Here is a 27,252-nt window from a genome sequence, read left to right as displayed (position 1 = left end):
GAACCCACCACAACCCTTGGTCAATTGTTCCAATGGTCAATTATTCGCACTGTTAAAAATGTACACCTGATTTCCAGTCTGAATTTCTCTAGCTTCAACTTCCAGCCGTTGGATCATGTTACACCCTTCTCTGCTAGAAAGAAGAGCCCATTATTAAAGATTTGTTCCCCATGTAGGTACTTGTAGACCAGTGGTTCTCAACCTACTTATCATTGTGGGCCACAATGAGGGCCTGGGCTGCAGGTTGAGAACCACAATGCCTCCCCCCCACCCCAAACTCCCCTCACAGATGCCTATGCCCAGCACCTCCTGCCCAGAGACCCCTCCACAGGCAGCCCTGGACCCCCCTCCATGCAGGGCTGGTTGGTGACCCGGACCCTGTGGGGCCGGTCGGCAGCCCCAGACTGCTGCCAAGCGGGGCCTGGCGGCGACCCTGACCCTAGACTCCCGCTGTGTGGGGCAGGCAGGAACCTGGACCCTGCCGCATGCTAATTGGGCCACTTGCGGCTCATGGGCCACATGTTGAAAACTGCTGTTATAGACTGTAATCAAGTCACATCCGTAACCTTCTCTTTGTTAAGCTAAAAGGCTTGAGCTCTTTGAGTCTATCACTATAAGGCAGGTTTTCTAATCCTCTGATCATTCTCATGGCTCTTCTCTGAACCCTCTCCAATTTATCTTCCTCCTTCTTGAACAGTGGGCTCCAGAAGTGGCCAGAGTATTCCAGCAGCAGTTGCATTTACTCAGCAGAGAGATTAAACAAAGGGTTTCGGGTCCATTGTCTGCAGAGTGAATCGCTCTTTATCTCACGGCTATGGACTTGCTTTTCTGCCGTTATTTCCACACCTGGAAATGGTTTTTTTTCCACCTGGGTAATTTTGGTTGAAACTAAATAGCAGAAATCCTATTCCGAAGGCCAAGCCTGCACAAGCTTCGGAGAAAGACCCCAAAGCACAAGTAGTCAACAGTGATGTGTAAGGCTTAAATAACAGGTTACAATTACCGATTATCCCAGACTTAAAATTGAAAAACTAAATACATTTAGGAAAAAAACAGTTCCATGTCTCCCTTCATACCGACTTGTCCAAAATGACTCCTGGGTTTTGTTTATTTCTGATTCTGCTGTTACCTATAACGGAGCTGGGATGCTGCTGTACCCTTCCTTCCCTGCCTTCTTAAAGAGCAACATAATGTTCACACGTGATTTCATGCTAGCAGGGACAACATCAAAGCAGCCCTTTCCCCAGCAGAATTTTCTAGCTCTCTTACTCACCCCTCATCGCCACAGTATTTAGTGTCACACACACCCCTAGGAAGGAAGGAAGGAAATGCTAGTTTGCTTGCTTTACAGATAGGGAACTGAGCCATGGAAAGACTAATTAACTTGCAGAGAATATTTAGGCAGAAGCAGGACTTGAACCCAAGCCTTCTAGAGCACAGATGAATGGCCTAACCACTGGACCAACCAGCCTTCACTAATAAAGCCTTGCTTCCTACTAACTTTCCCCAGTCCTGGGTTGCTCTCTTAGTGGCATGCCTGGCTGGAACTTCCCAGCATGCTGTTCTGGAACCGTCCCTTTAAATTGGGCAGAGCTCGGGAGCCACAACCCTAAAGCGGCCATTTTGCACCTAGCAGCCACAAGTGCCATCTTGCTCCCTTGCAGCTGGTAAGTCCCAGTTATGTTTTTCCCTTTTTGGCTGATGGGGAGATGTCCTTTCCCCCAGCAGTAACATTTAGCATGCATGAGCCTTGGGCATTTCCCCCATTGCATTAAAAATGTGGAATTGAATGGGATTGTAGCTATGGAACGGTGTCTCCTGTGTCCTGCGCCTTTCAGTTTCTTAGCACTCTCCCTGTATGCTAGACAGTTGATCGGCCATTTTGTTCTTGTACCTCGGGGCAGATTGCCAGAGGAGGTAAATGCACTGCGCTCTGCCTCTCTCATGGAGACTTTACCTGTGTTCTTTCTTGTTCAAAACTTTTTGCAGTGAGACCTGTGAACACTTTGAGATGGTGCTTGGTTCTGCAGGGAAGCTGCTGTATTCCCAAAATGTTGTGAAAATCTGACATTTTGGGTGAAGAAAAACAGCACAACATTGCTCCAAAAAGTGGTCCATGGTTCCACAGACCTCTCCTGTCCCATCCTCTTGCAGGTGACCAGTGACTAGGCTGACCAGACAGCAAGTGTGAAAAATCGGGATGGGGATGGGGGGTAATAGGAGCCTATATAAGAAAAAACCCCAAATACCGGGACTGTTCCTGTAAAATTGGGACATCGGGTCACCCTCCCAGTAACCATCTGGTACAGGAGAACTGCAAGAAGGGATGTCCTCTTCTTATAAGTTTGGGAAGCACATAACACATTTTGGACACAACCTCAATGCTTAACAAAAAGGGGATGGCTACTCAGGGACAGTTTCACAGCCCTTGCAAAGCCAGGGATCACGTCTTTCAATGAGCCAGAGGGAAACTTCTAGCTTAAGGGCCAAAGCTCCCCTCAGTGAATTGGTGAGTGGAGCTCTCAGGCCCTGATTCCCTGCTGCCTTGCACCATGTGTAGTCTTTATAGTAAGGCCCAGATTCTCACAGGTATTTAGGTGCTTAACCCCTATAGGATTTAGGTGCCTAAATATCTTTGAAGATCTGGGTCTCAGCCCCTTCCAGGATTAGACCCTGTGAAATAAAAGACTGGACAACTTCCTAGCTTCCTCATCCCCGTATCGGCTACAGAGAGCAGAGAAAGAGGCAGTTCCTTTAGATACCCAGTGTCTCTGCTGCTCAAGCCCCTGTTCCCCATGCTGTAGAGAATGTGCCCTGACAACAGATGCCCAGCATGGCAGTTTGTGGGTACCAGGGAAATAGGTGCAGATTCTGGGACTGGAATGAAAAATGCTTGGATTAAGCAGGAAGAAAAATACGCTCCTATGAGACTTTCTGTGTCCTCTGCGGGAGCATCATCTGGGGGTGGGGGTGTGCTGAACAGCACCTCCTAATCCAACTGTATAGCAGCCAGGAAGAGATTTACACAACCATTGAGCTGGGCGAGGATTATTTAATGCTCAGAGATCCATTAAATAATTGACTGGCTGTGATAAGACCTAGGCAAGGCTAGTGCTGCAGATACAGTGCAGGTTGTTTTTCATTAACGTTAGAAGGCGCCTCCGATGGGGGTGACATTTGCCCTGTATTCTTCGGCGAGGCTTAGCGTGAGTAGATGAGGGACGATACAGCAAACAAAGCAGTTTCAGTATAAATGTTGCTTGCACCAGATTAAGTGATTGCATTTAAAAGCATCAGGCAGGCCAGGAGGGGATATTAAGGCCCTGATTCAGCAAAGCATTCTTAGTCCAGGGCAGCATTTCAGCACAGGACTTAAATGGAACGTCAGCGTGAGTTTAAGTGTTGTCCGGATCTGGGGCTCTAAGAATTTAGGCCCTGCTCCTGCTCCTGCTCCCATGGCAGTCAATGGCAAAAATTCCACTGGCAATAAGACTAATTAGGACCTTTCATATGTGGTGGTTTGTTGGAGCAGCCAGCAAATTAGCAAACGGAGTGTAATGCAATGTGGCAACGCTCAGGTGGGGGGGTTCTGCAATGATCATGCGTCATGGGGTCCTGTGTTTTATTTCCCCTCAATTCCACACCAATCCAGACCAAACATTTGAGTCTCAAGGCTATTTTCTAGCTTCAGGCATTGCAAACTCTGCCTGGCCTCCCAAAATCGCAGCTGGGCTCTTTCTGTCATTCTCTATTAACAAAATTCTGCAGTGGGATCTTCTTAGTAAAGAGCTCTGTTGATGATGCAGGAGGCAGAGTAGAATCTGGCTCTCCCTCCTGCAGTGTAGACATGAATCATAGAAGATTAGGGTTGGAAGAGACCTCAGGAGGTCATCTAGTCCAAATCCCTGCTCAAAGCAGGACCAACACCAACTAAATCAAACATGGCCTCAATGCAGTTCAGGGTGATGATCATTAACCTATGACAGTGGTATGGGCTTTCCCTCTCTTCACGGTGTAGCCCGGGGAGTCTGTTGTACTTATTTTATCCAGTTCCATTCTCACTTCACTTTGCATCAAGTGATCTGATCTTCAGTCACTCAACAGGAATCAGAGTCCTTTGGTCTGAAGAACCCCAAACTTCAGAGTGCGAGGTTTGAAATGCTAGATCTGAATTTTGTAGCGCCAGCCTGTATCTAACCTTAGGCTTTGTGACCATCTTAAATTGTGCACGCTGCCTTTTAGGGCCCCTCTATCCTGTGAGTTTCTTCTACGGCATGTGAGGAAAAGTGGAAAATCAACTCGCTGCCACTCGGCCATTACGTTTAAAAACAACTTGTCTCACACACTGTTTAGAAGCATTTCAGAGGGAGGAGCTAACCCTGCCAGGCTGGGGAAGGAGAGCCCAGATGAGGAGCAGGAGGTAGAAAATGACATTATATTGTCTCCTAGCTCAGAACATTCGTTGATTACATATTGCCCATATGGGGCCACATTGGGAGGGAGTGCCATCTAGTGGTAAGAGCAGAAGACGTGGCATCTACCCTAGCTCTGCATCACCTGGAAAGTCCCCCATAGCCAAGAAGATCCCCCAGAGATTGATCTGTGTCTGGCCCTCATCACCATGGCTTTTTGGGACAGGATTGTGCTTTTGTTCTGTGTTTGTACAGCGCCTAGCACCAGGGAGTCCTGGCATGTGACTAGGGCTCTGCGAATGCAATACAAATAATAAAAATAACCTTAGCCATCGTATCCACCAGATTCCTGATTATTATTATTAATTTCCTCTTTGTATTATGGTTGTGCCTGGGGTTCCCAACTGAGATCAGGTCTCCACGATGCTAGGCGCTGTACATACATACAGCGAGAGTCACCCCTTTCCTGGTGAGCTTGCAATCGAAATAGACAAGGAAAAACACAGACGGGTTAGTGCTGTAACTCACAAGCAGAGTGAGCAGTGGGATGGCCTGCTGGTGTGTCCTGCTGCCGCCGGAGTGGTCTAAAGGTGATGGAGGTCAGTGGGCCTGTTGTCTTTAGTCAGTCCGGCAGCCAGAAAAAGAGTCCGGTAGCCTCAGGACAGAATCCCCTTTATAGTCGGCCACCTCTTGGCTCTTCTATGCTGCCCCAGAACTGTGATCCCGTTGGGAAAAGACTTTCCTAACCCTCCTTCATAAGTGAGCCTGTCAGAAACGGGGTGGACCTGGGGATGATTTATAAGCTATGTTTATTTGATCATACTAAATGCTCCTCCCTTCTCTGCTCTTTTTTGCTCTCTCTGTCTCTCTGGTTTTCAGATTCTGTGAAGTCATGAGCCTGGTGTATGCTAGGGAAATGAAACTGGTCTAATAGCCAGTTCGAAAAGATGACTTGGGAGGAGGGTTAATGAAATAGCCAGGTAGAGCTAAACTGGTTCGGTCTGAAGCAGTTGAGAGCCAGTGTGGATGCAGGCAACCTCAAACAGTTCAACTAGTTCTCTGGCGACTGTCCCATAATGCACTGCTGGCCTTTCACAATCTCCTGGGAGCTGAGCCGGGAACGGTGGGATAGGCGCCCAGAAGGCAATTGAGACTGAAAGTTGTTTAAGGACTGCGCTCGTGTGGACACGAGGTGAAACTCAAACAGGTTCAGCAGCGCTGGCGTAGATGCACCAAACCGCTTGTGACAACCAGTTCCATTCTCTAAACGTGGCCGTGCTGTTTGAGTGGGTTCGGCAGAGGCAAAGCAAGTCCATCCCTCAAGTAAATGTGGTAGATTGTAGGCATTTGATTTTTATTCCTTTTGTAGGGTTTCACTTACAAAAACAACAACAGCAAAACCCCGAGCTGTTCACCTCTGGGATGCGCTATAGGATTCCTTAGAGGAGGAAAAGCCTTCTGTTTAATCAGGTCTGGCATGAAAGGGGTTAATGAGAGAATCTCCAGGCCCTCTAAACACAAAGAGAAAGTGAGTTTTCTGATCCATAAAGGATCAGTCTGTAGGAAACCCCATCAGACTCCTTAGCGTGAAATTACACAGCAGCAGGGGGCTACAGTCCTTCTACTGTACAACATTAAAGAGATGAATTAGAACTTGACATTCGTGTGTTTAATATGCCTATTCCTGGCATTATCCAGCCCGGACCAATCACAATCAAGGACTTATGGTCATTGGGTCTATGAGGGTACTTAGGCTTGTTCATTCGCTTGCTGTCTCCGTCCAATCTATCTAGCCGTCCTATCTAATCTCCCGATGTTTTGAACTGGAAAGCAGTATCTTCGTGCTTGTATCTCACAGCAATTGATTCCTCTGAATAATGGTAGCGGCTTTGTCATTGCACAAATAAATCCCAAGGAATTTCTATGAAATAGGTAAAAAATACCATAAAAATGTGAATTTCACTATTTAGGAAGATGAGGGAGAAGGAAATGAGGAAGAATCTTTGACTAGGATATTTACTGTTATATAAACTTTAAAGTACAAATCTCCACACCGAACTCATGGAAAGTGAGCCATTGGTCAGTGTGCACCCAGGATTTTTAAGTAAGTAGTTTTTAAGTGAGGTGGAACTTGGGGGTACACTGTATCCCTTTCATAAGTGAAGCAGTTCAAGCACAAGTTGGTGCGTCCCCATTAGTCATGATGAATTGGTTTAAGTTTTGCCCCCCTAACAGTTGTCCCTACACTGTTTTAGTTGCAATAGCCTCTGCATACCTACCCCACAAGTCTTGGCTCAGCTCCCAGAAGCAGTGCGTCCTGGGGGATTTCAAAAGGCAACAGGTGCATTATGGGACAGTATCCGGTGGACTAGTCCACCCCTTTCAGCTTCTCTGTGTCTGTATTCAGACAAACCTAGTTCCGGATGAACTGTTTAACTTTGAACCAGCTGCTAAACCTGCTGGAAGGTTGTCTGTTCTGACTGTTCATTGGGCCATTCGTAGATAGGAGGGAGGTGTGGATGCAGATGTCCTGTGAGCTCTCCAGGTGCTCTCACTGGTTTAATTTCCCTAGAGTAGACCAGGCCACATAGTTCTGCTAGCATGTGAACTATAGATTACGTGCCTTGAAAGGTCAGATATAAGCAGGTAGAGAAAGAGGATAAGGAATATGAGAGAGGAGGCACTCAGACTTTCTTTATTTTTCAGCATCAAACTCTGTGGAGACCCCTTTCTATTTAAATTTAAAATACGGCGAATCTACAGTTGAAGGTATATACTGGAGTCAAAATGCATGCTGGTGTTCTCGCTCTTGTTTGTATGCTTAAGGAGAGCCAGGATAAAGCTTAGTAATCAGTGAATAATCCATCTCTTTGTGGGTAACATTTTATTACCCAGAGTTGTCCTCACTGTCTCTGGGTAGGTCACGTTGGCCAGAGTCACCATCTCTCTGGGTACTCCAAGAATGTTCACATGCCCGCCAACCTGCCACAGTTTGCAGGCGTTCCGAGCTGTATCATGGCTAGATACTAGGCTAAACACATCTTCATGGCTTGGGCATGTCCTTCATTTCAGAGCTCGTGTGAATTCTCCTGAAACAGGGTTGTGGTGCCATCCATGATGGAATAGCCATAATGGTGTCAATAAAGCAGCATTTTGCCAGGGAACAAGAAACGAAACAAGCAGGAAGTATAAGAATAAGAGGCTAGAAGGTCACGTTTGCATGCCTGATGCCTCGCCTTGTGGAAGCACATGCTTTACCTATGTAAGACATTTAAGAGTTCAGTTGAATCTGTGCGCAGCTTGCTTTTAGGTGACCGGAGGACTTAAAGGTAAATTAAACATAAGTGGGAACAATAAGTTGAGCAGAATGAATGTTTATTGGCATCCTGGCATTGCCGTGCTTTCTGATCCTTCTGTCCTCTTTGTGTTGCAGAGATGAGACGTGCCCTTCTGCATTCAATGTTCTGCGGAGGGAAAAACAAACAAACCAAAAACAAATCAGTGCAAAAGTGATTTAGAGCTCAACCATTTTGTGATAAAGCTGCCCAGTCTAAAAAAAAGAAAGAAAAGAGTGACAAATTTTAAATGCTTTTGGCTTTTGTCTTCAATTAAATTAGAGGCCACCCCTGAGTCTAGAGTTTCAAGTCGGGGTAGCAGTTTCTACAGAAAAGAATTTCCATTATTGTGTTGGAAACACTTACTTAATCCTGCTTTTGCCGCAGATCTGCCTGAGATTTTCACAGCCACCAGGACTCTGGATTCCATTATTAATCATGGAAGACATTTCAGTCAACCTGAGAAAGAAGGAGACGGGCTGTGGATCCCATAGGGAGAGTACCATTAACCAGTAGCTGGGAGGAGCTCATCGTGAGTATATCATTAACAGCTAGGATAATTAACCACTGGAACAGTTTGTAATGGATTCTCCATCATGGGCAATTTTTAAATCAAGATTGGATTTTTTCAGGTTCTAATTCAAACAGGAATTAATTCAGGGATGTTCTCTATTTGGTATTATGAAGGAGGTCAGACTAGATCAGTGGTCACCAACCGGTCAATTGCGATCGACTGGTCGATCTTAGAGGATCTCCCAGTTGATCGCGATCTCCAGTGGTGGCTCCCTGCCTACCCCGGCCCCACTCCGCTCCCGGAAGTGGCCAGCGCGGCCCCACGGCCTTGGGGGCGGGAGGGCAGGGGTCTCCCTCCACACGTTGCTCCTGCCTGCAAGCACCACCCCCGCAGCTCCCATTGGCCGGGAGAACTGAGGGGGCAGTGCTTGCAGAGAGGGGCAGCATGCGGAGCCATGTGCACCCCCCCCAGGGGCTGCAGGGGCACGTTGGCCCCTTCTGGGAGCGGTGGGGAGCCGGGGTAGGCAGGGAGCCTGTCTTGACCTCGCTGCTCCCGCTGCCGACCGGGAGCCGCTGGAGGTAAGTGCTGCCCAGTGAGAGGCCGCACCCCAACCCCCAGCACCCTCCCAGAGCCAGCACCCCATACCCTCTCCTGCACCCTGAGCCCCCTCCTGCACCCCCATCCCTGACCCCCTCCCAGAGCCAGCACCCCAAATCCCCTCCTTCACCCCATCCCTGATCCCCCTCCTGGAGCCAGCATCCCATACCCCCTCTGCACCCCGAACTCCCTCCTGCAGCCCAAGCCCAAGCCCCAGCCCTGACCCCCCTCCTGTACCCCAGCTCCCTTCCAGAGTCCACATCCTGCACCCCCTCCTGCACCCCAACACTCTGCCCCAGCCTAGAGCCCCCTCCTGTACCCCACCCCCTACCCCAGGCTCAGCCCAGAGCCCCGTCCCACACTGCAAACCCCTCAGCCCCAGCCCAGAGCCCGCACCCCCTCCTGAACCCTAACCTCCTACCCCAGCCCAGTGAAAGTGAGTGAGGGTGGGGAGAGTGAGCAACAGAGATGATGGATTGAGGGGGGTGGAGTTTTGGGGAAGGGGCGGGGCCTTAGGGAAGGGGCGTGGTAGATCCTGGGTTGCTCTTAGATTCAGAAAGTGATCTTGGGCATAAAAAGGTTGGAAGCCACTGGACGAGATGATCATAGACTGGCTTTGTAATCTGTGAATAGTGGAACCTTAATGCCACACGTGGTATGAAAAGTAAATAGATATTGCTAAGACACTGACTGACCCACTGGGGAGAGATCTCCAAAAATACCCAAGATTAATACACTTCTCACCCAGGACGATCTTGTTCTCAAAAGTTCCAGTTCATCTTGGGTTATAGCAGCCTCCAAAGGATGAGGAAGCATGGTGCTCTGGTGAGACCAGAGTTCAGTTTCCCTGCTCTGTCACAGACATCTTTTGTGGTCTTGTCAAATCCCTTAGTCTCTACATGCCTAGCTCCCCATCTGTAAAATGGGGATATCAACAACAGAGGATTCAGAGTAACAGCCGTGTTAGTCTGTATTCGTAAAAAGAAAAGGAGTACTTGTGGCACCTTAGAGACTAACCAGTTTATTTGAGCATGAGCTTTCGTGAGCAACAGCTCACTTCATCGGATGCATAGCATATCGTGGAAACTGCAGAAGACATTATATACACACAGAGACCATGAAACAAAACTTCCTCCCACCCCACTCCCCCGCTGGCAACAGCTTATCTAAAGTGATCATCAAGTAGGGCCATTTCCAGCACAAATCCAGGTTTTCTCACCCTTCCCCCCCCCCCACACACACATACAAACTCACTCTCCTACTGGCAACAGCCCATCCCCCTTTGAAACCCCTCTTTATAATGCGCATGATAATCAAGGTGGGTCACCTCCAGCACTAATCCAGGTTTTCTCACACCCCCCCACACCCCCCCCTCCAAAAACCACACACACAAACTCATTCTCAACAGAGGATGAAAACATTAAAGATTGTAAAGGGTTCATGGTAATGGGGCTTATAAGTACCATAGACAGGAATTTGCTATAGCAATGTTTTTCAATGGACAGCTGACACCGAAGTTGCATCTTATTGGAGGGGATGACGTGTCAATATTAAATGCAACCAATAAGATGCTCAAAAATGGTGAGATTGCAGAGACCTAGCACATATTTAGGGCTAGACTGCTGGTGGTGATAGCACCCCCTAGTGATTGTTCTTTTAGCTAGCTCTTGATCAGGTGTACTGTGGCAGCAAGATTGTCAGCTGTTGGACGTGGAGTGTTTCTCTAGCTTATGACTGTTATCCACCCAAGCTTGTGTTTGTGGAAAGGGTTGTCTGGCTTTAGAAATATAATGGGAATAGCATGGAACGCCCTCTAGGAAGACTGGAGTTAATACCAGGGACCTAGCAGACAACTGGATGGAGGACTTGGATCTTGGTGCCATTTGGGTGCGTAAAATTCCTTGAATGTCTGTCAGAGATGGACAGTAGTGCATCAGAAGGCTGCTTTGGTGGCTGCTTATTTGCTCTTCCTTCTGTGAGGAAGCACAGGACTGGAAGGGACCTCTGGGGTCTTCAGTTCTAGTCCCCTGCTGTTTCAGGCAACCCTATCCTATAATCCCGTTCATGACTCATCAAACTCTATCTTATAACTCGTTAGGGTGTCCCCACAACTCCTATTGGGAGGCTGTTCCCGAGCCTCACCCCTCTGATGGTAGGAAACCTTCTCATTTCCAGTCAGGGCCAGTTTATCCCCATTTGTTCTCGTGCCAACGTTGTCCTCTACTTCAATAGCTCTTCCCCTTCCTTGGTGTTTACCTCTCTGATGTATTTATACAGAGCAATCAGATCCCATCTCAGACATCGTTTTCTGAGATTAAACTCCTAGTGCTTGTCCACACTTGAAATGCTACAGCGGCACCGCATCACCGCTGTAGGGCTTCTACCTACACTGTGGATGCTACCTACATTGACAGGAGGGGTTCTGTCTCCCCGAGAGGTGGTAGCTAGGTTTACAGGAGAATTCTTCCATTGACTCAGTGTTGTCTACACTAGCGGTTAGGTCGGCTTAACTATGCAGCTCAGCAGTGTGGATTTTTCCCACCCCTGGGCGACGTAGGTAAGCCAACTTAATTTTCTAGCATAGACCAGGCCTTAGGGCATGTCTACACTTACCTCCGGAGCGATCGATCCAGCAGGGGTCGATTTATCGCGTCTAGTGAAGACGCGATAAATCGACTGCCGAGCGTTCTCCCATTGACTGCGGTACTCTGCCGGTGCGAGAGGCGCAGGTGGTGTCAACAGGGGAGCATCAGCAGTCAACTTACCGCCGCGAGGACACCGTGGTAAGTAGATCTAAGTACGTCGACTTCAGCTACATTATTCACGTAGCTGAAGTTGTGTAACTTAGATCGATTTCCCCACCCCCACCCCCCCCAGTGTAGACCAGGGCTCAGTCTCCTCTCATACGATCAGACCTCCATTCCCCTGATCATCCTAGGAACGCCTCTCTGTGCCTGTTCTTACAGCCTCTCCTGGGTTGTCAATCGGACCTCACTCCTGCATCTAATTCTAAAATAATAGTCCAAACCACCACCGTTTAGCATAATGCTACTGCAGTGTCTAAAGTGCTTATTAAGAGCTGATCAAGATTTTTTGTTTGCAAAATTCTCCATCCCACCCCTTTAATAAAAAACAAAATATTGAAAAAATGGTTCAGCTCTACAGTAGGTTGAAAAATGGAGGGAAATTAATGAAACTGCCATTAAAATATGCTTTTTTAATTTCACAATTTCAACTTTAATCTTTTGTGAAATTCAAAAGCTGTAGTGAGTACTTTAGTGTCCTTAATAGGGTGCCATTTGTTGGTATGGAATTCACTTTAAATATTTAAGAAGGAAACACTGAACCAAATCACACCCTGCGGCCCTTCTGCTGTACTAAGTTTATGTTGCAGAATAATTTGGTATTGTCTGGTTGCTAAAGATTTCCAAGTGCAGAACTTGCATCATCTGATGCAAATCAGGGTGCTTGGCTGTCAAATCCTGATAAAGGTTGCTTAGGACCAAATGGCAAATGGTAGAATGTCTGTGCTGTATTGTGATTAAAGCTTTTTTCTCATTGGATGAGGTGAGTTCTTGGAATTTGAAGCAGCATCAGTCCCAGCTTTCTCTGGAAGTAGCACCGTAAATATGAAGTGTGTTAAACAGAAGGAATCGACTGCAGCTGGAATGTGAAAATTAAAGCGACAATTTAAATGAAATATTCCGGTTAAGGCAAAAAGTTTGTAGGCAAACGCAAACCATCTGGACTGTACGAAGCAATTTGTGGTGATGCAACGTCCTCCATCCAGAATACTGCAAAGGCAAATGAAAGTTGTGGTGTAAACTCAAAAAAAGGAACAGATTTCTGTTCTCTCGTGGGCTCATCTGGCAGATCAAAGGACCTGATTCAACTGCCCTTAAAGTCAATGGAGAGACTCCAGAAGACAGAGTCCAGAGGACAGCTACAAAAATGATAAAACTTCACCTATGAGGAGAGTTACAAAAAACCCCCCAAAACGGTCATGGTTAGTCCTGAGAAGAGAAAACTAAGGTGGGGGGGTCTGATAACAGTCTTCAAATACGTTAAGGGCTGTTATGAAGAGGACAATGATCAAATGTTCTCCATGTCCACTGAAGGCAGGATAAGAAGCAATGGGCTTCATCTACAGCAAGGGAGAGTTAGGTTAGATATTAAGAAAACCGTTCTAACTATCAGGGTCGTTAAGCTCTGAAATCGGCTTCCATGGGAGGTTGTGGAATCCCCATCATTGGAGGTTTTTAAGAACAGGTTGGACCTGGCAGGGACAGTCTAGGTTTCCTTGGTACTGCCTTAGCGCAGAGGGGTGGATTAGATGACCTCTGAAGGTCCCTTCCAGGCGTACATTTCTATGAGTCTATTACACAGGCCATAACATCTGATTGAACGAGAGCCTATCTTTTAGAAAGACATCCAGTCTTGCTGGACTGAGTTCCCCCTGTGTTTACAACTGGATACAGGATTCGTCTTTGCTGCCCTGCACTCAGCTCATGCTCTGCCCTGCACTTGGCTCATGCCTCTGCCCTGTTGAACAGCTGCTGTGTTCCATCCCAGTGATGAGTGGCATGACCCTGGTACAAAACCAAATCCTCCTCTTAGCTTCCAGAGGGATGACTCAGCCCATCAATGAGAGTTAGTTTTCCTATTACTCAGTGAACACCCTGACCCCAGGAGGACTTTGGGAGCCCATAGCAATAGCTAGGGGGGGCTTGGAGGCATGAGGCCCTCTAGACAGATCTTGCAAGATCTGGAGTTGTAGGGGCAGAACTCCCTGCCGGTTCCCTCTTGCCCAAAAGAGATCATCAAGCAACAGCTCTGTGTGTCCGGACTCACCGTTTCCTGTCCCCTGTGAATAAACAGCAAAGAAGCATGGAATGTTGCAGGATGAGAGGCCCTATATAATTGCAAGAACATTATAATTAGCCTGTATGGACACTAGGATGCAAGCTCCCCTATGCAGATTTGAACCTAGTCTTGGTTAAAGGAGAAATCTTCTACATTAATCCACTGGCAACAGCATCTCTCTTCCATCTCTGGCCTGAGCAAGCTGGTGTTTTTGTGTAAACCCTAGAGCCTCCATGCTTTTCCCCCAATTTTCACTGGAGAAAAAACATGTCAGGTGAGAGCCAGATGAGCAAACATGGCCCCTAAACAAAAGGAAGAGGCTTAGTATGGGTGAAAGTGTGTAGATAGCATCGGGTTTTCCAAGGGCAACGACTTAACAGCTCACTGGCAAATTCCACTCAAAGCAAGATAAACATATTTGAAAGGACATACTGCAAATGAATGACCAGGAAGGACCTTTCCCCAACTCTCCACACTGGCTTCCATAGAATACTGAATCAGGTCTCGGTCCTTGTCTTCAAGGCATTCAATGAGCTGGGTCCAGCATGTCTAAAAGATAGAATCATAGGACTGGAAGAGACCTCGAGAGGTCATCTAGTCCAGTCCCCTGCATTCATGGCAGGACTAAGTATTATCTAGGCCATCCCTGAGAGACCCAGATCACCTGAAGCTCTCAGGTGAATATTGTGGTCAACAGCTCTGCTCCTCTGGCACAATGGAACTTTCTGCCATAAAGTTTAAGCTTGACAGGGCAGGAGACAGACCTTTCTTGAGGCTTTCTATTCTGTCCAGGAGGTCAAATTGGATGATCACAATAGCGCCTTCTGGCCTCATAATGTATGGTAGTGAGTAGCTGTTGCCTATTTCCTTTTATGTTGGAGTGCCGTGTTTGATCATCCTCCGCTTTGTTTTTAATTATTACCTTTATACTCCCAGCCTTGGCTATTGTCACATAGGGTTCTACTGGAATCTCCATCTCTCTGGATCTAGGGCAATTTCACATTTACACTGAGCTCAAACTCTCTCTTTTCTATTTTCTTTCCACCTCTATTTCCTGGGCTGCTGATTCTTTTCAGTCTCAACTTTTAAAAACCTGTTAAAATTGTGGTTTTAACCTGAAAAAGGAAGTTGTGAAAAGGACATCATAGCTCAGTGGTTTGAGCATTGGCCTGCTAAACCCAGGTTTGTGAATTCACCCCTTCAGGGGGCCATTTAGGGATCGGGGCAAAAATTGGGGATTGGTCCTGCTTTGAGCAGAGGGTTGGACCAGATGACCTCCTGAGGTCCCTTCCAACCCTGATATTCTATGATTCTATCTCTCAGCGCCTATCAGATCAGTTTCTAACTGACTGGGGTTTTTAACCTGGAACCTACAGACCTAAAAGCCGACTGGATGGCAAATTTAAATGCTGTTCGTGGCCTCAGACAGTGGCTCATTCCCCAAAAATGATGCTGAGTGAGTGACATAAGCCAGTTCTTATATTACAAGGCTTTTGGGGGCAGGGCATCTGATTTTGTATGTTTATGTACAGTGCTGTGCACTATGGGTCCTGATCCTGGCTGGAGCCGCACTATAGAAAGGAGAGGTGGCTTTTGTGATTAAGGCACTGGATTGGAACTCATGACATCTAGGTTCAGTTCTGAGCTCTGCAACAGACATTTGTGTGACCTTGGGCAGATGATTTAATATTCCTGGGCCTGAGATCCCTGTCTGTAAAATATTCTTCCTTTATCTTCTCTGTTTCGATTGTGCAAGTTCTTTGGGGCAGGGACTGTCTCTTACTACGTGGATGTACAGTGCCTAGCACCCCAGGGCACTGATCTCAATTGGGGGCCCTTGAGGTGCTATTGTAATAGACATAACAACATAACGCTGGGCAGGTCTGGATGGCTGATCTTCAGAGTGCAGGAGAGAGTCCAAAAAGCTTTGGAATGCAATCAGAGAAAAATGCAACGAGGTGGGCGGTGTCTTTCCACCAGCCCCTCTTTCTCCTGCTGTGTGAACCTACTGTAGATTTCTGAATCCCCTTTGATGTTTATCTCCCTAGTAATTCTATTTGGGGGATTTGCTAAAGCGACAGTTAGAAGAATACAGCATGGAATTGGGAGGCCGAGTGGCGAAAAGAATGTTGGAAACAGGATTAGGATCATATTCTACCAGCGCTTGTCAGGTTGTGAATAGGGCTAAAGTTCCTTATCGGCCCAGGGTGGTGGGACTCTTTTGTCCCAGATGGGATTTCTCCCCCCTCTCCGCGCCCTCCCCTTCACGTAAAGCTTTCAGTGTAATGATGAAAGAATAATCATTGCCTTGAATGGGGAGATGTGATATTGGAAATTCCACCCAATGGAGCAGATGATGCTCAGATATACAACAGAGTTAGGCAGGGATTCCTGGGAGTTCTAGGTTGCGGACATGGGCCCCCCTGTTGCTTGAAAATAAGTCAGAAAAGGCTATGGCTGAGGTATTAAAGGAGTACCAATTTTACAGTAGCAACTCCAATTGGTCAGACTGGTCACATGGTGGCGTTTGTTTAATTTGAACATGTTTAATTTCTCCCAAAGTTTCTTATTTGGAAAACAACAAAGTTCCAGAACAGCAGAACATTTTGGAAACCAAAACATTGGTCGAGTTTGCAAACCAATGGAATGCAAATGCTTTTGAAAGTTTAGAAATTCTGGCGATTTTGGGGGGGGGCAGGAGTGGGACTCACCTCTACATAACAATAATAAAAATGCACCATCTCGGATATACTGGTCTGTAATGTTCAAACTGGATGAAATCTACACGGGAAATATTCAGGTGCTAGCCTCAGAAAGCTAAGACCAGAGGGAGTCTCAACTTTTTCACCTGTAAATTTCAAAGCTTTGATTTAGCTATGAACCTAATAGCAGCAAAGATTTGCTGGATCCTTTCTTCATAAGGTCCGGACCAGCATTAGCACCTTTCTAAACCATCTGGATAAACAGGCCCTTTATTCGCTCTATGTTAAACATACACGACCTGTTTGAAAATGCGAGAGCAGATGAAGTGTAATCAATGATCTTTCAAAGAATAGAAGATTGGAAAGTGCTTTCTTCAGGGCATAGGATGTACCAGTAGAAATTAGGTAGCGAAAGAGAGAAATGGATAAAAATATTCAAGCCCTTTGAAGGGAAACTGCAAATTTTGTTTCATCCTAGAATTTAGATTTTTGTTTTATGTTTGACGAAATCTACGTGAAATGAATAGAAATATTTTCATGAATTTTGTTTTTAAATTTCAGTGAGAACAGTGTATGGGGTGCATTAATAATAATTAAAAAACAAAATTCACACAAGCACCAGAAACCCAGGACTAGCGGCATTGCATTAGTGCATCAGAAACAGAAACTCAGTGTTGCCAGCTCTCGCAATATTTTGGTGTTTTTCTTAAAGCCCCAGCTCCTGGAATCTTGTGAACATGTGAGAATCTTAGCTTTCATTTAAAATAAAAAAGGTTTCTAGCCCTCATGGTTACAGTGAAAAGATAGAACACATGACCTGAGTGTAACCTACAGGCTCAGAACCAGAAGGCAGAGAAAAAGAACCCCACATTTATTATTTATTACAAATCTCATGGTTTTTAAGCCAATCTCACGATTTTTAGGGCCTGTCTCCTGATTAGGACTGGGAACTGAAACTAACTAGAACCGGGAAGTGAAACTCACTGATCTGGTTTCCCTGCCCAAGCTGAGTGAAATGCAGGAAAGTTAAACAGCCAGCAAAAATGATGAAATATACATTCAATTTTTAAAGTTCTTTCCTTTTTAATTGTCCATGGGTTTATTTTTAGTAACACAAACAACAATTTTTCTTTCAAAATCCGAGGCCACGTTCTGCAGTCTTTTATGCCATTCTTATCTATTTCACTCGGAGTTTGGCCTTAAATAAGGCTTGCGTCAATTATTTTTATTTTGACAGTGTCTCTTTATATCCAATATTCATACTTATTAGTATTTTAATTTGTAGTACAGTGACCTCTGTGATGATCAGACCCCATTGTGTAACTCAATGCACACACACAGTAATAAGGGACAACGAGCTCACAAACTACATAGACAAAATGGACAAAAGGAAGGACTATTATATCCACTGTGCAGATGGGGAACGGAGAGAATGTCGACACTGCAATAAAAAACCCACAGCACTGAGTCTCAGAGCCCAGGTCAATTGATGCAGGAAAGCGATAATTAGTCCTGTAAATATTTTGAAGTTGATGGAGTTAACAGCAAGGATGAATTTGACCTTTTAGCGCTTTGTATCAACAAAATATGCACCACTGTCTTTTCGTTCTGGGTATGTACAGCCCCTAGCACAATAGGGCTCTGATTGGGCCTTGTGTGTGATATTATGGCTATGTCTGCTACAGTCATGGTGACGTGTAGAGCACAGGCAAGTGTAGCTACATGCTGCAGTGAAAGGCTCTGGTGAAGGGGAGGCAACAGGGAAGCAGTGTAGACTAGGAGGCACTGCTTGGGAATGTAGAAAGCTCGTGTAGGGTATATACTGGGGGGGTTCAGGTGTGTAAGGCACTCTAGCCTACTCTACTCAGCTAAGCTGGGCCTCTCCGTCTACACTGCTGTTTATATCCACACTAACCGGGCGTGCGGTGTCTGCACTGTACATACCGCCGTAAGTTTAGACCTTATAAACCCAATAATCATTGTCAAACTGGTATAGCTCCTGTCTTTATTTCCTTCTTTTTGTATTCCTCTTGTAACCAATACTGACGCAATATAAAAGTTGGACTGAAGGCATCCTCCAATAAGGGGGAAGCTACCTGAGTCAAATACTTTTTAAAAATGGGGGGGGGGGAACACCTCTGCTCTTCTATGCCCACAATGGTTAACGAGAGTAACAGCATGTGGGGAAGTTTGCATAAACAACCAGCACAAGAATGAAATTATTAGGTATCAAAATCTTTCCCGTTCGGTACAACTTAACATACTGTGAAATACTCTCCCTTCTCCAGGCCACAGAGCGTTCAAAGCAGCCGTCTCATGGTACCGAACCAAAACCGCAAAGATAAATATTTCATTTCTCAACACCTGCCAATCCTCTTTAGGGCTGCATGATTCCTATGTGCTTTTAAGTGGCTTAACACCATTTTAACTCTGCTGAGGTCAGTGGGGTTTACTCACATGAGTAAAGTTGCTCCTGTGTTCAAAGCTAGGCTCACACCCCAGGTTTGCAGGGTTGGCAAATAGCACGGCTGATTCTAAACACATGCTTAAACACGGTGCTATTTGCCCACTAACCAGTAAAACAGAGCGCGCGATGTTAAGCAAAATAATAAATTGTGTGTTTGGCTTCAAACTGGATTTAAAAAAAAAAATGTTTATTGTGCGAGGATTTATTCCGTTTGACAAACCATGCTGTTTAGAATACAATAGTGGCATAATCACAGCCTGCGGCTGTCATTTTTCATGATAATGGGATACTTATTCATCTAAGGCAGGTACAGGTCTGTCGTTGGCCTTCATTTTACAAGATTACATGTATTTCTGTCTCACTTGGAATAGGTGATATCTGACAGGAAGCAATTTCCCCCAATTTGGGAGGGTCTTTATATATATATATATTTAACTATTTGCTGCTGATACTTCTGCTCCAATTCTTGATGTAGGTTTGGCAAGGAACCCAAAGACAAACGTGAGCAAAAAATTATTTTGAAGTCTTTCCATAGCATGACAATTTATTAGCGAAGCGTGACAGTGCAGGAATTTTTCCAGAGCATCCGATGTTTGGGCTGGCGTGTGTATTCGACTCCATCCTTAAAAAGAAAACGGTGCCCATTTTTGCTCTGCCTGAACCTTCTCCAGACCAGAGGCACCGCAGTCACATTGCGAAAGTTATTGTTTGAAATTCCGTTTGGCGTCGCTGAGCGGAAGTCTGATTCAGCAAGGCACTTCTGAGACAGAGATGCGCCTGTCCTGAAGTGCTGCGCAAAATTGAGGTCCTGATGCCGTAGCCAGACAACTTGCTGGAAAGTAATGTAAAGCTGATTGAAAATGCCAATATTTTTCATGGGAATTTTTTAAAAATTTTGTCCCTTCCCCCCCCCTTCCCCCCCCCCAGGTTTCCCATGGGAAAAACATCAGTTGTTTGAAAATAGTCAAATTTCAGTTTCCAATTGTTTGGGGGGAAAAAAAAAAGAACTAAAATGGAATTTTTCTGCAAAAATTGTTGCTTGAAAACCCATTTATGGTCTAAAAAAATATTTAGATGAAAAAATATCAATTAGTGCTCATCTGTGACTGGTAGCCATTCTGCAGTTCCCTGTTAAACACATCACTCTCCACTCTTCCTATCCCTCCTTCCTTCCTATCATTCCTCTCGTTCCCTTTCCTCTATCTAATTCTACCTGTCTGGACTTTGAGATTATTTCTTTGTATTATGGGCTGTGCCTAGAGATCCAGCCAAAATCATGGCCCCATCGTCTTAGGTGCCGTGCAGAGACATAAGAACAGACAGTTCCTGCCCAGATTTTATGGTGTAAATACATAAGACACACGAAGGCTGGGAGAAAAGAAGGGTTACTAACCTAATTTTACACGTGGGGAACGGGGACATGGAGAGATTAAGTGACTTGCTCAAGGTCACACAGGGAGTCTATGGCAGAGATGGGAATCGAAAGCATGTCTGCCGCAGCTTAGTCTAGTACTCTTATATCCCCACGCAGGACAGAAGATTTGTTCCCTCTCTGCATCCCTCTCCCATCCACGTGTTCCCTGCTTATGCTCGGAACAATCTCCTTCCACCTGTGTTGTGTTAGGCTCTTTTCGTTCAGTCTAAAAATGTTCTGCTAGAGAAAAGTAAACGGCAATGCAGATACACGCTCGAGGTTTATATCTTCCAAATCTCTCCCCCTCACCCCACCCCGCCCCACACACTTTGTAGCAACTGGAGCATTTGTGGCCCTACCCCCTCTGAGCTGTGGTTACAATGCTGGGTGTGTCGGGAGCTCTCCCCTAGCACTCCCTGGGTTGCTGCCACTGGTGTGTCACAATGGGGGTAGGGAAGTGAGGGGGGAGGAAACACCCTCCCATAGGCACATCCAATGGGCATAGGAAACCCGGGAAGCTCTATTCATGAAAGTGATGTGCACCAGCCATCCCCCACCATTGACCCCAGCCATCACTGTCTTGGCAGCTGGGATTGTTTTGATTCTCCAGTCTACCATTTTAAAATAGCGCTGGTCGAACAACGCTCACAAAGAGTTTATCATCTACAGGGTGGGTTTTCTACTGCCACCCATCGCCGCCAGAACCTGAGCACGGAAAATCCATCACAACAGCAAAGCCCCTAGCATGACAATTTCCCTCCTGCCACTCATTATTTTAGGGAATGTGCTTTTTCACTATTCCCCCCGTGCCAATGCTGACCATCTTCTGTTTAGGGTGGAAGATCCCCCAAACACTGTGAACAAGAAGATCCCCCAAACATCGTTACTCTGTAGCAACTTGGGCCATTGCTATTGTTTGTATTTCAGTAGCATCTAGGAGCCTCAGTCCAATGTGCTAGGTGCTGTGCAAACACAGAATAAAGAGACAGTCCCATTGGAATGCTTTTTTACATAAAGGCTACAAGTTATTTGGCCTCGTAACTGAGCAGTATTTGCTCCAGTGATGCTCCAGTTCCTGTCTAAGGTTTTGTCAGGCACTGCCGTGATTGGTGTAGAAGGGCCCGATCCACAGCCCACTGAACTCCGTGGAAAGATCCCTGTTGATTTCGATGGGCTTTAGATTGGGCCCAGCGACCTTTACCTGTTGGAAGGGAGGGAGGCTGTCCAGTGCTTAGGCTGCTCGCCTGGGACTCAGGAGATGTGGGTTCAACCCTGACCCATCACCAACCTTCTTCTGTGCCTTGGGCAAGTCCCTTAGTCTCTCTGTGCCTCAGTTCCCTATCTGTGCAATGGGGATAATCAGCCCTGCCTCCCAGGGGGTTGTGGGGGCAAGTGCATTAAAGATGTTCAGATACTGTGGTAATGGGGGGAGGGCATGAATACTTTAGACAGAGAATTAGTGAGGAGGGTTCTGTGTGCCACGCAGGGGTGAGCCAAACCTGGTTTTCCCAGCAGCCAAGTACAGTCATCATGGAGTATTACGAGGGGATAATCTCTGGCCTCTAGGAGGAGCAGTTCATTCAGTTCACAACACTTGTGTGTTTGTTGTGGCTGTCCTGTGTTACCCTCTGTAACCCCATCCTTCCCAGAGTTAGCATGTAGCAGATTCGTACAGAATGCGAGGCCCAGACCTGGCGCTTTATAAACTTCCTCCAGTGGGGCTGTTAGCGTAATTATACGTGTCGCGCGATGATCAAGTCCATACAGGCCGCTCATGAAAGGAGACCTCTCACGACATGCCTTATCTCAGGGGTTTCGTCACAACAACAGAAGGGGGCGGAGACATGGAGTCCAACTCTCCTTGCCCTCCAGTTTGTCATGTTCTCGATCTATACCCCTGTAGCTGAGAGGAGAACCAAGCCTGCTTTGTCTAACGGCTACGGATGCTGTGTCCTCTCTACGGTCTATGGAGCCCTGGCTCCGGCACCGCTCCGACAGAGGTCAGCGGCAGCTGGGCTTGTGCGTCCGAACACCTTCCACTGAAGACCTTGGGAGTCTTTCCATTGACTTCAGTGGGAGCTGGCTGGGGCCTTGTGTGAGGGCCGCAGGATTCGTCCCCATGGTAGCGAGGCCTCTCCTGGTCTGTACTGTAAAGGCAGCTGGTAGGAAGATCACCTTGTGCAAGGAGCGTAGGTTCCAGCAGGAACAGGCAGACAGTTACATGTCAGGCCCCGATTCTGCCAGGCGCTGAATGTCACCACCTCACCCTCACCTCTGGCGGAGCAGAGAGTGCTCAGCAGGATGGGGCCCCTTGGGGGGAGGGGTAGCTCAGTGGTTTGAGCATTGGCCTGCTAAACCCAGGGTTGTGAGTTCAATCCTTGAGGGGGCCATTTAGGGATCTGGGGCAAAAATTGGGGCTTGGTCCTGCTTTGAGCAGGGGGTTGGACTGGATGACTTCCTGAGGTCCCTTCCAACCCTGATGTTCTATCATTCTATGACCCCAGGAGAACGTTCCAGAAATAATCTGGCAGCTAGACGGAGCTGGATTAATTAGAGGGACAGGGGAGTTAAATCAGTGGGGCCTTCAAGCCAGGTTACAAGAACCAAAAATCCTACATGTGCACCATGACTATTAGCCCAAATGCAGGACTGGAGCCAGGGATATAAACAACAAACAGGGTGAGCAGCAGCCTAAGCCCTAATGGTCTGGCACCCATTTGAAAGACCACTTTTCCCTCTCATCTCCCATCACAGCAGCTGAGGTGCTCTGGCTGCTGGTCCAGGCCACACACCTGTCTAGGACCAGCTTTGGGCTGTTGTCAGCTGAGGGCTTCAGCATGTAGAACTGGAGCAGGACCCTGGCCACCAGAAACCTGTGTATGGCCATCTCAGGAGACAAGAAGGCCTTTAGGGTAAATGAGCCTCTAACGTGTTTATTTCAATAACTGGTTATCGTCAGGGTTTAGGAGCTTCCAGTCACATCAAAGGGGAACGGATTCTATGAGGTGAGCTCCGGGATTTAGCTCAGGTGAGTTTGTTGGTAAATTGAAATCCTGAGGCAGAATGACATACCTAGGGCCCGGCTTTTTCCTGTTGCTCTCAACGGAAGCTGCTGGGGACCGCTGAGCAGTTCTGAAAATCAGGCCCCACTTTCGAGTGCTTGAGAACTTGTGAAAATCTTGACCCTCCCCTGGTTCATATGGCCAGAGTTATTAGAACACAGTTGTGTGAGGCAAAAAAGGCAAGCTCCTGGGGAGGTTAAAGCACAGGTGAGAGCAAAGCAAGCAAACAACATTGGGGACTTGTCTGAAATCAAAAGCACATCTCTGATCTCTCTGTTTAAACAGGTTAGAGAAGCTTGGCTGAGATAGAGGTATTATTTTTAGGCAGCCCTGACACCTTTGAGTGTGTGTGTGTCTGAAAGCAAAACTAATTCTCTCTCCCTTCTGCTTCACTGGTTCTTCAACCCTTTGTTAGTCACTAATGTAATTTTTTTTTTTTTTTGGTCCTACTTCAGAAACATTCCTGCTTGGGTCGTAGGCTCCAACATGGGGTGAGTGGGGTGGGAATTACGGTGTTATTGTGGGTTCAGGGATGTGTCATGTTTCACCATAGATCAGAATGCCTTTCTTTAAGGTGGGTGTGATGGGGATCTTAGGCAAACATGTTAGCAGGATTTGGGAGGTGTGAGGAGAGAGATTCACGGAGCTGTAATGTTTCCTGACTCTCTCGTGCTAAGCCAGTCTTAGGCGTAGCAATAAACCTGCCCCACCGTACACAGGTCTGTCCACAGCAGATGACCTCGATCAGGATAAGCTTGGCATCCCTGGTGGGTTCTGAAAGGTGAGCTCAAGTTAGTTTGCACAACAGCGGGTCGGCAAGTTCCAGTTTTATTTCTGCAAAAAAGTTGTGGAACGACACAAATGCCAGTGGAGATTCTCTCCATCCCCCCGCCCCTCCCAGAATGTTTCAGTGAAAATGAAAAACAGATTTTGATTTTGGTTTTGAATTTTTTCAACAAAAATCAAGAATTTGGACTGAAGACGTTTGTTTTATTTCTTATTTACCTGAAACCGCATTTAAAAAAAAAAATCAAGTGAAAAATTTCAACCAGCTACTTAATACTATGTAAGATATACCTATACCCCATTACTGTAGTAATCCTCACAACCTCTCTGTGAGGTGGGGAAGTGCTATTGTCCCCAATTTATAGTTAGGGGAAACCGAGGCAGAGAAGTTAAATGGGTGAGTGAGGTTCTGTGATGGGGATCTTAGGCAAACATGTTAGCAGAATTTGGGAGGTGTGAGGAGAGAGATTACTTAGTGGGTGGGTGAGGTTCTGTGGTTGACAATGTTCAGGAGGTCAGACGAGAAGATCATGATGGTCCCTTCTGGCCTTAGTCTATGAGTCTATTGTGGTTACGTTGCTGAGATCACATGGGCAAAGGCTAGTGTGCAGCTTGGAGGAGCACTTTTAAAAAAAAATAAATTCAGTATTTTTGTTTGTTTTATGACAATGTAGCTACAGAAGTGAGTCTTGTTGTTTATATTCCAGAAGCAACTTCAGGCCCCAACTGAGATCAGGGCCCCATTGTGGTAGGTACATAGTAAGAGATGGTCCATGCCCCCAAAGAATTTACAGTCTAATTAGGCAAGATGGACAAAGGGTAGGGATGGAGACCAAGGAAGTGACTTGTCACGTGTCAGGTCAGTAGGTGAGGTGGGACTAGAACTCAGGTCTTGTGAGTCTCAGGCCTGTCTCTTATCCATCACACAACACTGCTTTTCCAGTGATGGAGTGGGAATGCCCTGGCATATGGAAGAACAATCTATGGTGTGACAGGCAGTGTTTGGCCACTGGCTATAGCATTCCATGGGGAGTCAGGAGACACCTGGCTTCTGTTCCTGGCTCTGCCACTGGCTTGCTGAGCGGCCCTTGGCAAGTCACTTCATCACTCTGTGCCTCAGTTTCGCTACTACTAAAATGGGAATAAAAATACTTTTGCTTTGAGATCAATGAAGAAAACGTGCTATATAAGAGCATATTATTCTTACGATGGAGTGAAAAAACGGTCGTGGATGGGATTTACCATAATTAATGAACTTGTATTTCTGTTTCACATTTTGATAAATATAAGAGCTGTAGCTCACGAAAGCTCATGCTCAAATAAATTGGTTAGTCTCTAAGGTGCCACAAGTACTCCTTTTCTTTTTATAAAACTACCTGCGTTTCCCTTTCGTGTAATAGAGTGGGAAAACTTTTCCCTGATTTTCGCATTCTGATTCCTGTAAGAAAAAGCTTGAAAATATGGAGGAAGTGTTAGTCTCCGAGGAGACTGAAACCCCAAGCAGAATCACACTTCCTATTGGTTGTTTAGCACTGTTATTTCCCCCCCACCCCCCAACACCCATCCTCCCCTTTTATTGAGTCTCCCATGTATTTTTGTGTGGATACAGTGAATCTAGCAAAGCAATATCTTGCTTTACTAATAAAGACAGGATGTGTTGGTAACGAATTACAGCTCAAGGGAATCTCTTTGCCCTGCTACCGAACTGGGCAGCAAGGGTGTCTCCCAGGCAGCTGGCAAGCTCTCTGTCCCTACCCTGGTGAGCTTGCTTTGTTTCATAGATTCATAGATTCATAGATACTAAGGTCAGAAGGGACCATTATGATCATCTAGTCTGACCTCCTGCACAATGCAGGCCACAGAATTTCACCCACCCACTCCTGCGAAAAACCTCTCACCTATGTCTGAGCTATTGAAGTCCTCAAATCGTGGTTTAAAGACTTCAAGGAGCAGAGAATCCTCCAACAAGTGAGCCGTGCCCCATGCTACAAAGGAAGGCGAAAAACCTCCAGGGCCTCTTCCAATCTGCCCTGGAGGAAAATTCCTTCCCGACCCCAAATATGGCGATCAGCTAAACCCTGAGCATATGGGCTCTCTGTCCCTGCCCCGGTGAGCTTGCTTTGTTTCGAACCCAGACATACCCGTTAAGGGATGGGTGACGAGGAAGGTGCCACCAATCAAGGGCAAGCCTCAGGGCTGTGCGGGTAACACTAGAGAGACCAAGGCCTGCGTACACAGACTCATACATGTTTGTGTACGTGAGCAGCTTCACTGGACTCAGTGAGACTAATCGTGTAATTCAAGTTAAGGTCATGGGTCAGTTCTTTGCAGGATCGGGACCTTAGCCACTAAGATGATAAGCACAGTCTAGGTAGGATGCGTTCTTACCCTTCCGTCATCAGCTCCTCTCTCCCCTTCTCTACAGTCTTGCCAGTACCAGTGTGAGAGTCTTCTCCCGTGCAACTCCTGCCGCAGACACAAGGATTACTCGCTATAGGGGGTATTGCAGATTAGGCCTCGAAACTGTAAAGTAGGAGTGTCTGTCTAAAGTCATTAAGGTGACAATATCCTAAGGGAATTTCTCTAGAAGTAGAACTGATATTAGGATTCATATCCACTTATTTCATTAGGCTGAGCAACAAGAGTGTTTTTATAATGCCACCACATACCCCCAAAAAAAGAGGTGGCAGGGGGCACAGCAGAACCCTGACCATATGGGGGAATGTGCCAAAACAGGTGCCTAAGTCCCTTTATAAATCTGGCTAACTCCCATAGACAGCAATGGAAATTCCTGTGAGGATCGGGACCTAAGTGATTTAGGTGCTTATGTTCCAGACACCTAAATCACTTAATCGCTTTTGAAAAATGTACACACTGAATTTATTAATGTAGGATGAAATTCTCTGATGTGTGTTATGCAGGACGTCAGAGTAGATGATCATATAATGGTCCCTTCCAGCATTAATCTATGAAAATATAGACAACTCCAGCATCCAATAGGATCCCATTTTCTTTCCTTATTTTGAATAATATTAAGGGTAGTTGGCATAGATTTTTTTTTAACTGTTAATGCAAATGGGAAAGATTTTTAACCAGGGTC

General features: G+C 46.3%; 2 long non-coding RNA genes across 2 annotated transcripts in view; both read left to right on the top strand.

Moving 5' to 3' along the window:
• The first annotated feature begins 1,620 nt into the window (after positions 1 to 1,620).
• The window catches only part of LOC122461470, a 93,259-nt gene continuing 67,627 nt past the window's right edge, over positions 1,621 to 27,252 (top strand). The window contains exon 1 of the long non-coding RNA XR_006283388.1: positions 1,621 to 1,667. This is a non-coding gene — a long non-coding RNA (uncharacterized LOC122461470). The remainder of the gene's footprint in view (positions 1,668 to 27,252) is intronic.
• LOC122461469 overlaps positions 12,823 to 27,252 on the top strand; it is a 30,551-nt gene continuing 16,121 nt past the window's right edge. The window contains exons 1-2 of the long non-coding RNA XR_006283387.1: positions 12,823 to 12,835; positions 12,941 to 13,127. This is a non-coding gene — a long non-coding RNA (uncharacterized LOC122461469). The remainder of the gene's footprint in view (positions 12,836 to 12,940; positions 13,128 to 27,252) is intronic.

Source organism: Chelonia mydas, chromosome 8 (assembly GCF_015237465.2).
Source record: "Chelonia mydas isolate rCheMyd1 chromosome 8, rCheMyd1.pri.v2, whole genome shotgun sequence".
Classification (NCBI taxonomy): domain Eukaryota; kingdom Metazoa; phylum Chordata; order Testudines; family Cheloniidae; genus Chelonia; species Chelonia mydas.
The sequence above is the reverse complement of the archived record's forward strand: the minus strand, read 5'-3'. Positions and strand labels throughout refer to the sequence as shown.